The sequence below is a fragment of the Pleurodeles waltl genome, chromosome 8, assembly GCF_031143425.1.
Source record: "Pleurodeles waltl isolate 20211129_DDA chromosome 8, aPleWal1.hap1.20221129, whole genome shotgun sequence".
Classification (NCBI taxonomy): Eukaryota; Metazoa; Chordata; class Amphibia; order Caudata; family Salamandridae; genus Pleurodeles; species Pleurodeles waltl.
The window spans coordinates 143,716,516-143,738,230 of NC_090447.1; positions in this window are offsets into that span (position 1 = coordinate 143,716,516).

Genomic DNA, 21,715 nt, shown 5'->3' on the forward strand with positions numbered 1-21,715 from the left:
AATTGCCAAGACTTGCTCCTCCAATGTTGTTAGTTGTGGGGGAGGAGGTGGGGGTCCACCGCCAGTCCTCTGTACTGCAATCTTGTGTCTAAAGAGCACGGAACGCACCTTCCCCCGTAGGTCGTTCCACCTTTTCCGGATGTCATCCCGTGTTCTTGGATGCTGTCCCACTGCGTTGACCCTGTCGACAATTCTCCGCCATAGCTCCATCTTCCTTGCAATGGAGGTCTGCTGCACCTGTGATCCGAATAGCTGTGGCTCTACCCGGATGATTTCCTCCACCATGACCCTGAGCTCCTCCTCAGAGAACCTGGGGTGTCGTTGAAGTGCCATGATGTGGTGAGGGTGATGTGTGAGGTGGTGTCTGTTGTGAGGTGTGAGGGGATGTGTTGTTGTGTGCTGTTTGAGGTGCGTGGATGTTGTGTAAGTGATGGTGTTGTGTGTCTGTGGATGCTGCTGTTGTTTCAGGTAGTGTATCCCTCTGGTCTGCTTTAAATTTCTGGTTGTAAGGGTTTGTGGGTAATGTGGGTGTGTGTTTTATATTGGATTGGGTGTGTGGGTGTGGTGTATGTATGTGTATCAGGTGTGTGTATTTCGAATTGTCCAATGTGGTGGTGTTTTGTAAGTGTGTGTGTATTTTGAGTTCGGCGGTGTGTACCGCCAATGGTTTACCGCAGTTGAAAGTCCGCTGCGTTGAGTCGTGGGTCGTGATAGTGTGGGCGTATTCTTGTTGGCGTGACGGTGTTGGTTTTGTTATCGCCAGTTTATCACTGACCTTTGGTGTGGCGGACTTGTGTAGGTGTCTGTATTGTGGCGGATTCCGAGCTGTGAGTCATAATACCTGTAGCAGAATTCCGCGGCCGCAGCAGTCTGTTGGCGGTCTTCTGCACGGCGGTAAGCGGGATTTACTGCCAGGGTTGTAATGAGGGCCAGAGTCTGTAGAAGTACTGGCCTCTTGGTCATCCTGTTCACCCTCAGCGTTGCTGAATCCTTCAGTGACTGTTCAAACTCCCAGTGGATGTCTTGTTGCTCCCTCGAGCTCTGTCAACATCTCATTGGCTAGCTCCAATAGAAGGTAAAAGCACACAGATTTATATATGAGTTACAGAATACTAAGGACAATCTAAACATATCAAAGAGGTTGAATCATAATTTATTTTCACATAACATTCTGCTGAAAGGCCACAAAAATTAAACATTGTAAATGACCTGATTATGATTTTGGCATACCGCTTGCTCGTCACAAATTTCAAGGATATTCTGCTAACCTTAGTATAGGTGTTTTTAATGCTATTACACATTAATGTTGAGCGAATATATGTGTAACAAACACAAAAATATATAAAGGTGGCCCATACATATGCAACTTTTTAAACTCTGTACACTTCATCCCTGCTAGAATTTAGTAAAGTGTTTGTGCTCTCTTTTAAACTTATTTATATTGCCTACGCTTAGCAATAGCAATAGGCCACTAACCTCCACTTAGGCCCAGTTAGGTCTCAGTAAATTAAACCTAGCTCAACCCTTGGTAGCTTGGCAATGAGCAACAAGGCTTAACTTAGGAGACAAAGCGTAAAGCATTCAAATATCACAAAACAGTAATTAAATAAAACATAGGAAACTATTTAAAAATCCAAAATCAATTTATAAAAATAGGAAATATTTTTAGCTTTAAAATGACACCAAAACAAATCAATCGGATAAGGGGAACCGGAGACATGAATTTTTAAAGAATTAATGCTTTTTAGCGCATAGAAACAAAAAATCGCTAATCTAGTCATCTGGTCGCACCTCGACCGGGGCAAAGTCAAAGTTTAAGGCCAACTGCGATGGAGCCCGGCTCCGCTACAGCGCGCGGGAGGCCTCGGTCAAAAGTTTACTTTAGGACATAGTCATTTTTCTGGAGATTTTCTTCAGTCGGACAAACCTGCCAGTCCAATCTGCCTTCCTGGAACTCTTCCTCGGATACGCGTCGCGGGAGCCTTCGGTCGGACTTAGTAGTTTTTTCGAAGTGAAAATCCTTCGACCGGGGCAAACCTGAATCTTGATCTGACGTCCTTGGAGCCCTCTTCGGATACACTGTCTGGGAGGTCCCGGTCAACATTCTACGTTCGGACTTAGTAACTTTTTGGGAGATTTTCTTCACCGGGACGAACCTGCACATCAGGCCGGGTCACGGTTGAGGCAAGCTAGATAGAGTTGCCGCAGCGGATTGGTCCCTCTATGGAGTTTTTTTCTAAAAGTTCTCCAAACTTCTGGATCTTCTTCCAAATGTTCTTTTAAGGTTCTTTTGAGGTCCACAGTTTACCCCAAGGTTCCAGAAGCTCTGAGATGCTTCTTGAGGGTGCGGACTACAACTCCCAGAATGCACCTGGTGCAAACTCCTTTTTGGCCACTGGACAGTGGTCAGCTGCTTGGTTTCTTCAGGAGTTTGTGCAGTGGACTCTGGTTAGCAACTTTTCACCTGTAGCAAACAGGGAGTCCCTCCTTGAACCTGTTGAAGCCAGGCAAGGTCCTTCTTGTGGTGAAGCCTAAGTGTGCAGCTGGTACAGCCCTCCAGAGTGCAGTGTCCAGGTGCAGGCCAGGGGTCCAGCAGGGCAGACCTTCTTCTGTAGTTCTTCCTTGCTGGAATCTGATAGAGATCTGGTAGGGAACTGAGGTGTGGGTGTAGGTCTGCCAGTTTTATTCTTGCTCCTGGGTGAAAAACAGGGGGGTGCTGGTTCTCCAAACAGGGGCAGGGTCCTTCCCCCTGTGATGACCACTTCCTGGGAAGTGTGGCAAAAATCAATCACAGGGAACAACATTTTGGAGGTTACATCTGGCTGAGTCAACCCACTGGTGTGGCTAAAAATCCTAAACACACCCCTCTCCTGCCCTCTCCTAATCTAATCAAGGGGGCACCTAATTGTCTGGGTTTGCATGATGTGAGGGTGTTACTGGGTTGCTCCAAATGTCCTTCCCTACCTTTGAAGACCAGTTTGGCAGCCCTCCCCCCTTCCTGCCTCCCCATCTGCTGAGGTAAGATCACCTTCCCCAGCCACATCTCTTTGTGTTGAGCCAGGCCACTTCACACCTCATCAAGGCAGTCTGGCCAGGCTGCCAGAGGCTGGCCAATCAGAGCAAGGCAGCAAAAACACTGCAGGGCTGAAGTTGGCAACTTTTCAGGTAAATTTTAAAACTCCTTACCTGAACAAGTTATATTAAATCCCACAACTGGAAGTTGTGGGATTTATTATAACAATTAATTTGATACCAAACTTGTAGTATCTGTTACTTAACGGGACTTTTAAAATTAAAATAAAGTCTCCCAATTCTAGCCTATGGAGGCCATTCACTACAATGAGGGAAAAACGAATTTGGCTGCTTTACCTTACCAGGGCTTATAAAACTATTTTTATAAGGTCCCTGCTTGTAGTTACATGGCATCCAGCCCTAGGGGCACATAGGGCACACCTTAAGGGTGACTTATATGTAAAAATAAGGTAGCTTAAGGCTTTGGAACTACTTTTAATTCCAAAGTCGAATTTGCATGTAACTTTCATTTAAAAGCAGCCAGCAAGGCAAGCCTGGCTTTAAAATTAAACTGGGCACCTCAGCAGTGCACCTATGGGTGCACTACCTATGCTGGGATCCCTAAACCTACATGCCCTACCATATACTAGGGACTTATAGGTAGGTTGACTTAGCTAATTATAATTAGCCTAATTTTCATACTGCTTTTACACAGAGCACAGGCCCTGGGACTGGTTAGCAGTACCCAGGGCACCATCAGAGTCAAGAAAACACCAGCACAAAGTGAAAAATGGGGTCAAAAAGTTAGGGGGCCTCTGCAATCAGCCGTTTTCTCACACAGGACATGGTAATTAAAAGCCACTTGTTAACTGTAGCATTCATTGTGTCATGGTAAACAACTGGATTTTAATTTGTGTTGGTTGACTGCCCACATCAAGGATTAACAACAAATCTTGTCAGCTTGAACCCACAAAGTTATTCAATTATCTTGAGATCAACCGCCTGTTAGTTATGGCGTGTGAGCAGACAAGCTTAACTTAAGGTAACATTTTTGATTATTTATGCTGTACTAAAAGAGTAATAAAGTTAAAACCGTTGTCTAGAGAAACTCTCAAACAATTTTATAAAAATATAGTACCAAAAACGGCAAAGTGCCAATTAGTCAAATTTGGGGTCGACTTCGATAGAGACCAGGGTGGATACATGAAATAGATTGCTAGAAAAAGTACTTTGCTTTAAAGAAGAAAATATATTTTCAAGAAGTACTCAAGTATGCAAAGAATTATTTTATATATTGTATGTATTCATATTTTGTCATATATATTTGTTATTGTATTTTTTAGTGTCCAACACCCACGTGTAAACGTCCACAAATTACAGATTTCACTTATATTTTGCAGATGCATCCATCCACCAGAATAGGGAAAAAAGACTAGAAGGGAATGTCAAGGAAGAGTCTACAAAACACTTCCTGATTTGGAAATCATGCAGAAATGCACACCATTAGAAAGTACAAGCTTAACCATGCCACAATTCAAGTGTTAGCTCAACAGTTTATTTCAGAGCTGTGGCCAGACATTAGAATTCCAAATGCATCCCACCTATTTTGAAGAAAATTGCAGTGTTACATTTCTATGCAACTGGCTCTTCCACTACACTGTTAGCGACTCGAATGGGATGTCGCAGCAAACTTTTTCTGTTGCCCTCAGCCACGTTGTGGATGTTTTGGTCAGACATATGAATGACTACAGCAACTTTTCTACAGATAATGCTACACTGAATTATATCAAGGCTGTGGTTTGGGAGGCATACCATTGGTGCTTTGGGATTTTTGGCTCTATTTTAACTTAAATCTTTTAAAATTAATGTCTCTTGATCACCTTTTCGTACTTTTATTATTTTGGTGTCATTTTGCTTATTTCATTTTTTACTATTTTAAACAATTAGAGTGTGGTTTATATTATGTTGTGTCTTTGATGTTTTTACTGTTTTTGTTTAAATGCTTTCCACATTATCCTTAAGTTAAGCCTTACCTTAAGTTTAGCTACCTCGGGTTGAGCTCATGTTTAGATGACTGAAAACATTGACTGCACCTAATAGGTTAGAGACTTCATTACTTGTTATGGATTGCAATCCACCAACATCCAAAAGTCACTTTCATACAGCTAATATTTAAGGTATATTGTTAGTAATGGCAGACAAATAGTTTGAAAGTTGTGTTAATAGGCTGTCATTAGTGGAAACATTTGAGTTAGAGTATATGGGTGAGACACTGGAGAGAGGGTAAATTGATGGGGCTCAGAGAAGTATTATTTGGACATATCAGTCTTCGCATGGAATTCCCACAATGCCTTCCCTGTGGAGTAGGGACAACACCTTCTCCTCCCAAGGCGTGCAGCTGAGGTGCCTGGGAGAACCATCACCAGTTGCCGGGGCATCTCAGTGTGCTCTGTAAGTGAGGGAATGCACTCTCTCTCACAGATCCCTCCTTCTGTAAGCACCTGGTGTTGGAGACAGCATTAACCCTGTTGACCACTCAGCACCACATGTGCCTTCCCTGACTCATGGTTGTTGGCTGGACCAGGGTTCCAGGCAACTGTGGCTCAACCCTGAGTGTCTCATCCACAATAACTGGTAACTCATTTTCTGAAAATCTAGTGGCCTGTCTACCAGACATTTTGATAAACAGCAAAAGAGTAAGTACTTAAGTGTGTGTGCTGCTGGTGTGAGGTGAGAGTGGTAAATGGATTGTGTGGTTAAACTAGTAGTTTTTGTAGTGTGAGATCCAGGTGTGATTGAAAGGTTGATTTCTATGTGAAATTTCTATGTGAATTGAAGATCGGATGGCTAAATTCCCTTTATTTAAAGTCCTGCATTGGTGTATATATCATGAGCCCTCCTATTCTTCCTATCTATAGCATATTAAAAAAACACCAGAGTTTACTGCAGCCTCGCAGTATAATAATTTGAAAAGGAAATTAGCAGCAGAGTTTTGGGTGGATGATGATCAGATCATCAGAAAATGTAAAAAATAATTTTTGTTCATCTATATACCCCCATGACCATGTATTTATCCTTACACCATTTCAAACCAAGAACATTTTTAGTAATTTGGAGAACATTAAGGGCCTGATTTAGAGTCTGGCGGACAATGCTCAGTAACAAATGTGAAATTTATCCCTTCCATCTTATTACTAGGTGTATTATGCTATAATACCTGAGGATAGTGCAATGAAGGGTGTATTTCCAGCCACAGAGATGAGAAAACATTCAGGCAACTATCACTAGGAGCAGCGTCAATACTCCATTTGTGATTCTATCTGTAAGAATATAGGCCTTCTTCATGGCTTGATTAAGCTGTGACGTTTTGGCCTATAACATTTTTGACTGTTCTGTATTTTCCTCCATTAGGCAAAAATTCTTCAGAGCCCCTCCGAGGTATGCCACAGTGTCTTGGACAAAATTAGGATATAATGCACTTGTAATAAGGTGTTAACGTGTCCCTTTATGACTAATTATTACACATTGGGACATGTTTTAGGCCAATTAATCTTTTGACCCTGACTGAAGACACCTTATGACGAGATAGCTAATCAACATATCAATCAATACGTCAATAATGTCATCAATATGTATCACAACAATGCATTTCACCTTAGTAAATGACATTTAATTAAACTCAAGACACCACCATGACCTTTCAGTCATGAATAACCACACCAGTTTAGTATGATTTTGTGATATTTATTCCCTATTAATTATAATTCTACTAATAAATTTATTAGTCTTAAAACCAAGAAGCACATTAGCATAGTCACAATATGGCAACTCTCATAAGATTTAATCAAAGCAAGTATCGCGAACATCAGAACACAGCAAGGAGTGAACATAGGCTATCCTTAGCAGAGTATCATTAGTACATTATTCAACAAAGCATTGATTCTGTCATTTGTCTATTTGCGTCAGTTTAGTGAACCCCTTAACTATCCTCAAATTAGCATTGGCATGTTGGGCTTCATGCAAAACAGTTTAGTAACACTAATTTGGAAAGCATCTAACTATGGTCTCTGTCAAAAGAAAAGCAGTTGGTACCTAGAAAGGAAAAGCAAACAGACAATCACAATTTCATTGTAATATAGTTACCCTCCAAGTTTGGGTCAGCACTCAGGTTCGGTCTTCGTCTTCAGGACATCAGTTGGTTTGCCATCAGTCAGGAACTCAGCTCAGGTAAAAGGGGCACTTCCCTCATAAGGAGGTAAAGTGTAAATGGGCAATCTAAGGACAAGGATGGTTCTAATCTAAAATTATCAAGTCACTAAGCAAGGTGACAAAGTGTCTGGATCATAGCAAATCGCATCAGCATCTCCCCTAGTCTCTCTCCTATCCCTCCTGTTCTGATTTACTTCCTGGTGTCAAGGGTTTTTATCCCCTTTTCGTTGTACATTCCTCTAAAATTTGATTGGAGAAAGGGTTGCACCCCACTATCTTTAACCAATTAACTTTACATTAGGTCATTGAATTTGTCACCCCATAACAGTTCTCATGCATTTTATTGGTCCTTATGATTGACGTCTTTAGTGGTAGAATGTCCGGTATGATTTCATCCTTTTGTAATTCTTTGCGCATCTTCGGTCAGTGTCTCCATTGTCTGTACCGATTTAGGCGACCTTGTACCTAACATTAATCTACACTGTTGCATTCAGCTAAAATATTTCTACAAGCAAGACGAGCTACATGAGAACAGATCTACTATAGTTACATTCAGCTTCTAGTTTGGAAAAAACAAGAGTTCATGTTCTTTAGCAAGGCAGTACACTGCACGTTTAGAGAAAAACAGATTTAACCCCTAGGGTGCCTTGGACGAGGTGATCTCGTCCAAGGCACCGGTTCCCGGGTGCCTTGGACAAGATCACCTCGTCCTGCACCCTGGGAACTGGGGGGAGTGCTAGCGCTCCCCCCCTGTGCTCCCCACCCACCCCACCAAAACAGGGATGGAAGGGGAAGCCCTTCCCCTTCCAGTCCCGACCCCCCCACCCCCCTGTGACGTCAGCGTGCGATCGCGCGCTGATTTGTCACAGGGCCTCCTCCCATCTCGCTGGAAACTCAGCTTCCAGCGCGATCGGAAGAGAAATGCTTTGCATTTCTCTTCCAGTCACGTGGAGGAGGCCGGAGAGGCTTCAAAGGGAAGGAAGGGAATTTCCTTCCCTTTGAAGTCTCTCTCTGCGTTTCAAAAGCCGGATTGCAAAGCAATCCGGCTTTTGAAACGCCCACTAGACACCAGGGATTTTCTTTTTTATTTTTGAAAGTGGCATAAGGGAGCGACCCCTTGGGCAAGGGTCGCTCCCAGGGGGGGGCATTTTTTTGGAAGGCCTTTTCTAGGCACCAGGGATCATTTTTTTTTCTTTTTGTTTTGTTTTTTTTGGAGGTGGGGAGCGACCCCTTAGGCAAGGGTCGCTCCCCTAGGGGGCAAATTATATTTAGGCCATTTAGGCTTATTTTTATGAGGCCAATCTGCCCCCAAGGGGGACAGAAACCACTAGACACCAGGGAGTTTATTTTTTTTTTACGTGAATTTCATGCAAGGGGAGCGACCCCTTAGGCAAGGGTCGCTCCCCTGGGGGGGGAATTTATTTTAGGCCATTTCTGCCCCCCTGGGGGGCAGATCAGCCTATTTTGAAACCACTAGGCACCGGTGTTTTTTTAGTTTTTTTTGTTTTACAAATGGGCAGCGACCCCTTTGACAAGGGTCGCTCCCCTAGAGGGGAAAATTGTATTTAGGCCATTTCACGCAGGGGGAGTGACCCCGTAGGCAAGGGTTGCTCCCGGGGGGAGGATTGGGGGGAACATTAATTTTAGACCATTTCTGCCCCCGAGGGGGCAGAAACCACTAGGCACCGGGGATTTGTTTTTTTGCCCCAATGTCACACAGGGGGAGCGACCCCGTAGGCAAGGGTCGCTCCCGGGGGGGGGGGGAGATTATTAGGGGGTGAGGGGCAAATTTATTTTAGTCCATTTCTGCCCCTGGGGGGGGCAGAAACCTCTAGGCGCCTGGGGGGCAAATTGTATTTAGACCATTTCTGTCCCCCTTGGGGGCAGATCGGCCGACTTTAGGTCAATCTGCCCCCAAGGGGGCAGAAACCACTAGGCACTGGGGATTTTTTTTTTTGCGCCAATGTCACGCAGGGGGGGCGACCCTGTAGACAAGGGTCGCTCCCGGGCAGGGGGGTTTTGGGGGGCAGATCAGCCTACTATTAGGCCGATCTCCCCCCGGGGGGGGCAGAAACCTCTAGGCGCCAGGGCAAATTTTTTTGTTTGTGTTTTTTTTTTGTTTGCTTGTTTCTTAGAGATGGGAAGCGACCTATTAGGTAAGGGTTGCTCCCCTGGGGGGGGGGGCAAATTGTATTTAGACCATTTCTGCCCTCCTTGGGGACATATTGGCCAATTTTAGGTCAATCTGCCCCCAAGGGGTCAGAAACCACTAGGCACCGGGGATTTTTTTTTTGGCACCAATGTCACGCAGGGGGAGCGACCCCGTAGGCAAGGGTCGCTCCCGGGGGGGGGGTTAGGGAGGCAAATTTATTTTTGGCCATTTCTGCCCCCCCTGGGGCCGGCTGAGCTAGAGGCCAAAATCCACAGGTAGGCACTTTGCAAAAAACACCTCTGTTTTCAGTGAAAAAATGTGATGTGTCCACGTTGTGTTTTGGGCCATTTCCTTTCATGGGCGCTAGGCCTACCCACACAAGTGAGGTACCATTTTTATCGGGAGACTTGTGGGAACACTGGGTGGAAGGAAATTTGTGGCTCCTCTCAGATTCCAGAACTTTCTGTCACCAAAATGTGAGGAAAACGTGAATTTTTAGCCAAATTTTGAGGTTTGCAAAGGATTCTGGGTAACAGAACCTGGTCAGAGCCCCACAAGTCGCCCCATCTTGGATTCCCCTAGGTCTCTAGTTTTCAACAATGCACAGGTTTGGTAGGTTTCCCTAGGTGCCGGCTGAGCTAGAGGCCAAAATCTACAGGTAGGCACTTTGCAAAAAACACCTCTGTTTTCTGTCAAAAAATGGGATGTGTCCACGTTGTGTTTTGGGGCATTTCCTGTCGCGGGCGCTAGGCCTACCCACACAAGTGAGGTATCATTTTTATCGGGAGACTTCGGGGAACGCTGGGTGGAAGGAAATGTGTGGCTCATCTCATATTCCAGAACTTTATGTCATCGAAATGTGAGGGAAACGTGTTTTTTTAGCTAAATGTTGAGGTTTGCAAAGGATTCTGGGTAACAGAACCTGGTCAGAGCCCCACAAGTCACCCCATCTTGGATTCCCCTAGGTCTCTAGTTTTAAAAAATGCACAGGTTTGGTAGGTTTCCCTAGGTGCCGGCTGAGCAAGAGGCCAAAATCTACAGGTAGGCACTGTGTAAAAAACACCTCTGTTTTCTTTCAAAAAATTTGATGTGTCCACGTTGTGTTTTGGGGCATTTCCTGTCACGGGCGCTAGGCCTACCCACACAAGTGAGGTATCATTTTTATTGGGAGACTTGGGGGAACGCTGGGTGGAAGGAAATTTGTGGCTCCTCTGAGATTCCAGAACTTTCTGTCACCGAAATGTGAGGAACCCGTGTTTTTTTAGCCAGATTTTGAGGTTTGCAAACGATTCTGGGTAACAGAACCTGGTCAGAGCCCCACAAGTCACCCCATCTTGGATTCCCCTAGGTCTCTAGTTTTCAAAAATGCACAGGTTTGGTAGGTTTCCCTAGGTGCCGGCTGAGCTAGAGACCAAAATCTACAGGTAGGCACTTTGCAAAAAACACCTCTGTTTTCTTTCTAAAAATGTGATGTGTCCACGTTGTGTTTTGGGGCATTTCCTGTCACGGGCGCTAGGCCTACCCACACAAGTGAGGTATCATTTTTATCGGGAGACTTGGGGGAACATAGAATAGCAAAACATGTGTTATTGCCCCTTGTCTTTCTCTAAATTTTTTCCTTCCAAATATAAGAAAGTGTGTAAAAAAGACATCTATTTGAGAAATGCCCTGTAATTCACATGCTAGTATGGTCACCCCGGAATTCAGAGATGTGCAAATAACCACTGCTCCTCAACACCTTATCTTGTGCCCATTTTGGAAATACAAAGGTTTTCGTGATACCTATTTTTCACTCTTTATATTTCAGCAAATTAATTGCTGTATACCCGGTATAGAATGAAAACGCACTGCAAGGTGCAGCTCATTTATTGGCTCTGGGTACCTAGGGTTCTTGATGAACCTACAAGCCCTATATATCCCCGCAACCAGAAGAGTCCAGCAGACGTAACGGTATATTGCTTTAAAAAATCTGACATTGCAAGAAAAAGTTACAGAGTAAAACATAGAGAAAAATTGCTGTTTTTTTCACCTCAATTTCAATATTTTTCTTTTTCAGTTGTTATTTTCTGTAGGAAACCCTTGTAGGATCTACACAAATGACTCCTTGCTGAATTCAGAATGTTGTCTACTTTTCAGAAATGTTTAGGTTTCTGGGATCCAGCATTGGTTTCACACCTATTTTTGTCACTGACTGGAAGGAGGCTGAAAGCACAAACAATCGTAAAAATGGGGTATGTCCCAGTAAAATGCCAAATTTGTGTTGAAAAATTGGGTTTTCTGATTCGAGTCTGCCTGTTCCTGAAAGCTGGTAAGCTGGTGATTTTAGCACCACAACCCCTTTGTTGATGCCATTGTCAGGGAAAAAAACCACAAGCCTTCTTCTGCAGCCACTTTTTCCCATTTTAAAAAAAACAACAAAATTTTCACTGTATTTTGGCTAATTTCTTGGCCTCCTTCAGGGGAACCCACAAAGTCTGGGTACCTCTAGAATCCCTAGGATGTTGGAAAAAAAGGACGCAAAGTTGGCTTGGCTAGCTTATCTGGACAAAATGTTATGAGGGCCTAAGCGCAAACTGCCCCAAATAGCCAAAAAAAGGCCTGGCACAGGAGGGGGAAAAGGCCTGGCAGCGAAGGGGTTAATATGAGAGTCAGGCAGCTATTCCTCGACTCATGCTAACTAAGGCCTAAAAGATTTATTTAGCAAAACTTTAATAACATAACCATTAATAATTAGTGTAAAACCATCTTTTACTGTAATAATTCATCAACATTAGTCATTTTCATTAGTCCCCGTATACATTGGTGACCACCCCCGTGGGCACATTTCAAGTGCACGTTTAGCAAAACATTAATACAGTTTCTATGCAGCATTATTGTACATTAGTTCATAAACATTTCATGTTAATATAGATTATATAAGCTACGCTCTCTCAAAGGGAGATTGGATATCTGTCATAGTTGTGAAAGAGTACCTGTCTGCTAAACTCTAAATCATGCCCTTATTTAGTGAAAGAACTTTTGAAATACCATGTCATAGAGTCAAAGGACAGTGACCCAATATGTAAAATGATCACATATCTTATTGTGGATTTGAGGGAACTCCTTCCCATTAATTTGAAAGGGTGATACTTCTCTCTTTCCTCATCTCCTACCCTAGAGGCTCTATTGCTAAAGCAGACAAAAGAAGGAATATGGGTAGCCCCTTCTCATGTCCTTACCAATTTTAAATATGGGTAAATGAGCCTCAAATACCCCTGCTTCTTGATGCCCATAACTAACCCCACACCCAATCAAAAACTTTCATTACGTCCACTAGATATATCCAGTGTGAAGGCATTGCATGTCCTACCACTTGAATTCTAGAACCAAGAGGCTTCCATGTTCTGCCCTCTCTTACTATAAATGAGAAGAGGACTCATAATCACTGTATTGAAGTGGATTCATCTGGACGTTTAAAGTCCTCACCTCAAGACGTTTTTTTGAAGACCCTTCAATGTTACAGAAAAACACTGAGGCATCCCTTAGTGTAAAAAATGTGGCATCTTGCTGTGCACAGACACAGGCTCTCTCTATTGCCTGGTCCGCTTCTGGCCTCTCAACTTCTCAAAACTGACCACTAAAGGGTTCAACACTATTATCTAAACTTTCCAGCGAATCTTGAATCCCTCTAAATTTATGCTTCATTAAACCAAATCACTTTGGATTGCTTTTTCCCATCTGATTTAGACTCTCTCTTACTAAAACATTTTTCAGAGCTTCTTTACTTGGCCCTTGATGCCCGGTAAAGAGCTCACAGGCAGCAGCAGAACCAGCTGCTGAGAGACCCAGTACTGTGGCTGGGTCACACAGTGAAGCGATAGACTTTGATGCCACTAGTGCAGCAGAACATGCCATATTATGAGGTTATTCCATGAAGAATCTTTCAATCCTTCCATTGGCTACACATAATGATAATTGTTCAAATTATCATCCTCAATCTCGATAGAGCATGCCAACTGACAGTAGTGGAAGGAAACAGTTACATTGTTTTGGGTTAACATGGCAGGTTATCTTGGTCTTACTTGGCCTTAATAAATATAGCTTTTATACCGGAAACATCTCTTAAGTCTCCTTAATGTGTTCCTGATATCCCTACTAGCTGCCTATGGTCCGATGAGCAAGCTCTGCTGGTCACCCCTAAATTGAGGAAGTCTACATTTGGTGGTATACACATACATGTTCTCGGGACAACATGGCGGAATGACCTCCCTCTGAAGTTAAGAACGTCCTCCGATATAGAAGGTTTTATGTAAAGTTTTAAAGTGTTGTTCTATCCCTGCCAGGTGTTTGGGACTCGTGCCGGTACCTGAACACCCATTGTTTCAATCACCTTACAAATGGACTTGACTCGATTCTAGCTTTTGTAACCTTGTGATACTGACTGTGGTCTAGGACCAGAGTTAGGTCCAGAGTCTATGCTCCAGCGTGCTTTGCCCTCAAATTCTTTGTAGGAGAAACATTCACACAAAATACTACACACGCAAGCACTCCAGAAGATTTTCTTAGTCAATATGAACAAAGCCCCGTAGAATAAAACTGGCCACAGGACAAATGTTATCAGAAATCAAGTGCCTAGCACTAACATGCTAGAGTAATCTTAGGTGTCATATCTCAGCCCCTGCTTGCACCTTAAGGTCTTATATATACATTATTTTTAATGTTAGGGATCATATTTCAGCCACTGTAGCTGCTTGCACTTTAAGGTTTTGTATGCATCTCATTTTTAATGGATTTGCCTGACCCTTTAACAAAAAGTCCTTTTCCCAAAGAAAAAGCAACAACTGGATGTTGATGTTATTTAGTATTATTTACTGTGTCATATAGTACCTGAGTATCTAATTCTCTACACCTCCTGGAGTAACCCTTGATTGCTCAAACCTCACTGCCTTAACAGAATCAAATGTCAAAAAGGAGTAACTTGTTTATATAATTGAAGTGATTCTGAGACCTCAGTGATAAATAACAGTATCAATTCAGGAAACACTGAGATACTAGTAGTCTCTCATTGCTGGTATGGAGTGAATCCTGAGATTCCAATTTTCAAATGACATGAGATGCCACTTACTAAGGTCCAGTATTAACAACAGAGCTACTGAAAACAGCATGTAAGGTGTGGGCGGAAGTTTACCTATACCAAGGAGGCATGTCACTACACAGTGCTTAAACCCCATGGAATATCAGTTAGTGGCTACCATTCTGGTCTTCTAATCCACTGGGGATGGCTTCACTGAGCCAAAGATTCCTATTAGCTTAGGGTTTCAGAGAACCTAGTTAGTAGTTAAGTTCCCCCATGCAGGATTCTCCAGTATTCCCTTCCCCCTGAACAGGATCTCATGGCTACACTATTCAGAGGTTCCTCTAGGATTAATGGGTCCACTTCAGTTTAGTTCCTTGAGTTTAGTAGGATTAGTATGGCTATCCTTGAAAACAAGGCAAGACAGGAAGTGAAAACCAGGGAGCTGAAGCTCCTGAGGTTCAGGCTGACTCAGCAAGAGAAGAAACAGCCAGAGAGGAAACAAAATATAGTGATAGTGATAAAGGATAGGAACCTAAGAGAGAAGCTATGAATGCTATTAGGCTTAATGAATTAGTGTCAGGTCCTACTAGGTTACACCTGGGCTCTTCTTGACCCTCCGCTACAAGAAGCTGCCAGATCCTTCCTCATTACAATATCAACAGGGCGATCCAACACTACTATACTATGGATGAAAGTGTGTTGCCATGGCAGGAAACCATTGAGCTGGTGTGCTTGTTTGTATCAAATGTTAGAGCCTGCTGAGCACAAAGCAGCTCTATGAGTCATGTGCCCTTCAGTGACAATGAAGACATCCAGGAGGTAAGTGTTGCTGAGCATCTAAAGTATGGAAATATATAGAATGTTGTGAGCCAGAGGTTTTTGCTGACCCAAGCCCAATACCCAACACGTGTAAGGATCTGAGTAATAATACTGGGGTCTTGTAAGAACCCTCATTGTATGTGGCACAGAGAAACTCTGATGACTGAATGAAAGTGACAGATTCAGTACACTGGCTTTTGCTGGCTGGGCAATTCACAAGTGCTCACTAAAGTTTGGCCATGATGTAGATGACCTGGAAAAGGCATATCCCTAGCACCTAGCAATATCAGCTGGGTTCTGGCAAGTGGATTGCTATCACACCATGGATGGACAAAGGGGACCAGAGCACTGGAGAGGGACAAAGGTTCACAACAGCGTAGTCCAAAGCATGAAATGTATGACCCTGGCAATTCCCAGGTATCCTAGCCAGAACAGAAGACAAAAAGAAATTGATTCTTTTACCAGCACCAGAGAGTGACAAGGATTCCCAACAGCGTAGTCGGAAGCATGAAATGAATGACAATGTCAATTCCCAGGTATCCTAGCCAGAACAGAAGACAAAAATACATTTATTCTTTTACCAGCGCCAGAGAGGGACAAGGATGCCCAAAGCAAGTCAACAAATGGCACTTTCAGATTGGTCTTCTATGCCAAAAGAGGAAAACATGTAAAGAGCAGATCTCCTTGAATTCCCAGAAAGTCAATGTCCTATTCCAATTTGAAGAAGTGCCCATCATGGAACTTTTCAAGTTAGTTATGAATTTTGGAGAAACAACTAGAACACTAGACCATTCTTATAAACTGAATTTGTAGACAACTACTAAGTAAATAGTCTCTACGATAGTGGAGCCAGAAAGGCAATGGTTGACCTGAGAATTGTAGTCTTAAAGAAGTTAAGGTCCCGACAACCCCTGGAGAAAAGAAGCCTTTTAGGTACCCCACAGCTTATTGCCACTTGCAGGCTATAAGCATCTGGAGAGGAAGAGGATCTTCTACGGAATTATATTTTATAACTTGGCATGGAAGGCTGGTGGAGGCTGGCATGTCCTCGTACCAGTTAACCTTCCATAAGCATCCCCTAGGTAAAAGCCATGGAACAGATGCTCAGCAGAAGAACCCAGAGACAGTAAAGGTGGACTATTCTGTCAAACCCAGAGCATTGCCTAAGAAGGGGGAAACCTTGAGTTGGGTGTAGACCCTCCAGTGTCTACACTGAGCACTATATAAAGGATGCATTTCTGAAGATTACAGAACGAGAAGCCATGTCATTTTCTGGGGGTGGATACTGGGGGCTCAGATGCAGTGGTGCCCCACCTCTGGGGATAGGATTCTGCAACAGTATCAGAGAGACTAACCTCTGATCTTCTGGAACCATGTACCTAAACTTAAAGGTTCCATCTCCAAGGGAGCTTTGTGCTCGGGAATACTTCTCTGAGATCATAGGGACATCTTAATGACCTCAGGTGTGTCTGAACTTGACAGTCTTGGACCATGGAGCCCATTTAATTGGAAGGTAATGGAAGGTACCTGAACCAGCATCACTGTAAACTCCCACTTGTTCAGCCAGATCCCTGGAGCTCTGAATAGAGGAACTTCCTCTTGGCCTTTCAGTGGAAAAAGGGCATCAGTACCTTTATGGTTACCTTGTTCAAAAATCAGTAAAGGCTAATTGCCCCCGAGGGTATGCCAGAGCACCTGGGCACCACTGAATCCGTGGTGGTCCTAGCCTTATGGCTAGATGGGAAGGCCCTGAAGCCCTGGAGATACATTCCTAGCTATTGCCCTTTTCGGGGCACCTGGAAAAAAGGATAATGAGAGCTTGGCCTCCTTTGTTCTGATTCAAAGTGTAGCAAAAGAAATGATCTCCCCCGCCCCCTCCATTGGCACTAAATCTGGCTAAGACCCGACTTAGTGTCATTCTGACCAATAGATATTGCACTTTAAAGTAGTGGTTCCCGAGCTCAAAATAATCCAAAAGGTGGATAAGAAGGTAGATACAAGCGAATGGCAAATTCCTTCACGTCTCAGTCAGGTTCTTGTTCTATTACTGGTGACCCGTAACATAGTTTGGATAGAGTTAATGAAATTTTCTAAGCCAGACACTAACATAACCATGTTAGGAGCCCCAAGGGACAGAACACTGACCTGGCTGAAAGGAAGGAATGAACAGCTTAAAATTCCTTTCAAGTGCCTAGAACCATGGAGTTCTTACCTCATGGGAGAAAATTTCACATTTCTGAGGATACTCATGTCCCTTCAAGGGGTGGTTTTTGTGTGCAGCTCAAGGCAAGGATGTCTCCTGGGAATGCAAAAGTCCTTTTTTAATAGTTCTTCCAATAAGGAGGACAGGACGACTCTTTTTAGTAATTCTAAGACAATCCAATCTGGAAGGGGTGTGCTGTTGAGATAAAGCATTGACAATGATTGCTTATGTACTATGAAAATGCAAGATTTAGGCCCTCATTACGACCCTTGCGGTCGGTGATAAGGTGGTGGTAATATCGGCAACAGGCCGGCGGTAAGGACCACCAAATTATGACTATGGCAGAAAGATCTCCGAAAGACAGCCAATGTACCACACCAACCGCCAGGGCGGAAACAACAGGCACCACGGCGGTAGCCGCCTACAGCCAGGCAGAAGTAAAAGTTCCGCCCACCATATTAGGACCCTGCAAACCGCCACCTTTTCTGGGACAGTACCAACAACATCAAAATCCTGGCGGAAACATAGCTCAGAAGTGAAAAGACTCACCATTGGAGACATAGGGAAGAACCACGCCGCCATAGAACCAGAAGTGCATGTATTTCCGATGATATTCTATGTTCTGCTCCACCAAGAACATCAAAGTGGGCAAAGACTACGACATTGAGTACAGACGCCTAGCACACAAGGAGGGAGGGAGGAAAATGACAGTGACACACACACGCACCGCACACACCCCATACACACAAGCAGATGCACAATAAAACAAGGTAATCCCCCCTAAATCTAATGCAAGGACAAAGCAAATTTACTAAAGTGAGTGTAATAAGATCAACACAGTATGGTGGTGGTGGGAGGCTCCTGCACATCCCCTGCACCCTTGAATGGATGCACAACCATGGTTGGTGGTGGGGGCTCCGTGACAGCTGCTGGTGCAGACTTCTGGCCCTTCTTGCCTGCTGGTGCAGGCTCCTTGCTCTTTTGGGTAGCAGGTGCAGGTTCCTTGCCCTTCTTGCCTGCAGGTGCAGTAAATGTGGCCTGGGATCCTTTCCACCACTAGTATTTGCGGATGGAACTGGGCCCGTGGACTTTGTGGCTGAGGTGCTTGGCTGGGTTCATGATAGCCTGGCCTTACGTGCAGGACGGGGGGAGGGGGAGCGAAGAGGTCAATGGTGGAAAGGAAAAGGTTTTTAGGGACATTGGGGTGGGAAGAAGGAGAAGGAATGTGAGTGGAGGATGAGGGAGTGGTTGTTGGAGGTGTCTGTCTGCTGGTTTTGGGAGCAGGTGCATGGGCTGTATGCTGTTGTGAAGTGGATGGCTGTTGGGTGTCTGAGTGCTTGCGTTTGTGTACTTTGGGGGGGCAGACACAGTGGGAGAGGACACAGGGCACGCGTGCATGGGTGTTGTGGAGGTGTCTGCCAGTGAGGTGTGTGTTCTGCTTGGTGTGGTGATGCTGGTAGTGTGTAGGAAAGTCCTCCTTTTTGCGCTGGTCACCCCCAAACTCTTTGGACAGGTACTGGTGGCTACTGACTCTTGGCTGTGCCCTGGGTACTGCTTACCAGTCCCAGGGCCAGTGCTCTGTGTAAAGTGGATATGCAAATTAGGCTAATTATAATTGGCAAAAATAACCTACCTACCTATAAGTCCCTAGTATATGGTCCGGCATGGAGGTTCAGGGATCCCAGCATAGGTAGTGCCCCCATGGGTGCACTGCTCAGGTGCCCAGTGTCATTTTAAAGGCAGGCCTGCCTTGCTGGCTGCTTTTAAATTAAAGTTACATGCAAATTCGACTTTGGATTTAAAAGTAGTTCCAAAGTCTTAAACTACCTTATTTTTACATATGAGTCACCCCTAAGGTGTGGCCTATGTGCCCCTAGGGCTGGGTGCCATGTAACTATCAGCAGGGACCTTATAAAAATAGTTTTATGAGACCTGGTGAGGTAAAACAGCCAAATTAATTTTTCCCTCATTGTAGTGAATGGCCTCTTTAGGCTAGAATGGGGAGACTTTATTTTAATTTTAAAAGTCCCCTTAAGTAACAGATACTACAAGTTTGGTATCAAATTATTTGTTATAATAAATCCCACAACTTCCACTTGTTGGATTTAATATAACTTGTTCAGGTAAAGAGTTTTAAACTTTACCTGAAAAGTTGCCAACTTCAGCCCTGCAGTGTTTTTGCTGCTTTGCTCTGATTGGCCAGTCTCTGGCAGCCTGGCCAGGCTGCCTTGATGAGGTGTGAAGTGACCTGGCTCAACACAAAGAGATGTGCCTGGGGAAGGAGATCTCTTCTCAGCAGATGGGGAAGCAGGAAGGGGGTAGGGCTGCCAAACTGGTCTTCAAAGGCAGAGAAGGACATTTGGTGCAACCCAGCAACACCCTCACGTCCTGCAAACCCAGACAATTAGGTGCCCCCTTGATTAGATTAGGAGAGGACAGGAGAGGGGTGTGGTTAGGATTTTTAGCCACACCAGTGAGTGGGCTCAGCCAGATGTCACCTCCAAAAATCACTTTCAGCCATGATGGATTTTTGAGGAATGTTGCTCCCTGGGATTGATTTTTGCCACACTTCCCAGGAAGTGGTCATCACAGGGGGAAGGACCCTGTCCCTGACTGGAGAACCAGGACGCCCCTGTTTTTCACCCAGGAGCAAGGATAAAACTGGCAGACCTGCACCCACACCTCAGATCCCTATAAGATTCCAACAAGGAAGAACTACAGGAGAAGAAGGACTGCCCTGCTGGACCCCTGGCCTGCACCTGGACACTGCACTCTGGAGGACTGCACCAGCTGCACACTTGGGCTTCACCACAAGAAGGACTTTGCCTGGCTTCAACTGGTTCAAGGAGGGACTCCCTGTTTGCTACAGGTGAAAACTTGCTAACCAGAGTTCCCTGCACCAACTCCTGAAGAAACCAAGCAGCTGACCACTGTCCAGTGGCCAAAAAAGAGTTTGTGCCAGGTGCATTCTGGGCGTTGTAGTCTGCACCCCCAAGGAGCTTCTGGAACCTTGGGGTGAACTATGGACCTCAAAAGAACCTTAAAAGAACATCTGGAAGAAGATCCAGAACTTTGGAGAACTTTGGAGAACTTTTTGAAAAAAGCTCCATAGAGGGACCGACCCGCCGCTGCAACTCTAGCCGGCTTGCCTCAACCGCGGCCTGACTTGCAGTTTCATCCCGGTGAAGAAAAATCACCAAAAAAGAGACTAAGGGGGTCATTCTGAACCTGGCGGTCGGTGATAAAGCGGCGGGCAACCCGCCAACAGGCAGGCGGTCGAAAAAATGGAATTCTGACCTTGGCGGGAACCGCCAACACAGCCCGCCACTTTAACACTCCGACCGCCACGGCGGGAAACACAAACATCGCGCCGGTCACCGCCAACAGGCAGGCGGCAGACAATGTACCGCCCACCCTATCACAACTCACCAATCCGCCACCTTTTCCGGGGCGGGAGCCCCGCCGATAAAAACACGGCAGAAACAGACTACGAACGGGAAAACGCTCACCTATACACACTCCACAAGGAAGGAGGACAGCATGGAACCCGGATTACACATCCTACCAGCTATTGTCTACCTGCTCATCTACCAGGAGTACGAACGCCGGCGCAGACGACAACGGTGAGTACTGCACCTACGACACAGGCGAGGGGGGAGGAGGAAAGCTTACGGGCACACACATGCGCCATACACCCACCCCCCCACCACAAATACCTACACCCCAATGCCGAGCAACAAGTCAGAGTGACACCACACAAACCCCCCGGAATAATGCAAAGACACAATTAAAATGATCTATAAAATATATGTATAAATAGCTCCATTGAAGGTATGGGAAATATGCCATATAAAAGATACAAAAATAAGGAATGAACATATTCAACAATATATACATAGGCAAAAAGTCCTGCACATTCCGTAAAAGTTCCATAGTCTGTGGGCCAATGTGCACAAACACATGGGCAAAGCCCACACAGGAGACCAGATACCATTGGAGAGAACACTGCTGGGGCATCAGATGATAAAACTACAGGCACCTCAGGGGGAAGGGAAGGGGGGGCACCTCAGCCACATGAGTCCACGACGCCAGATCCACGAGGGGCCTCCATGCCCACTGTGCCATCCTGGGGAGTGCAAAGCCACAGTCTCACAAGTCTCTACAGTGGGTGGCTTGCCCACTGTGCCATCCTGGGGAGTGCAAAGCGACAGTCTCTCAAGTCTCTACACTGGGTGGCTTGCCCACTGTTCCATCCTGGGAAGTG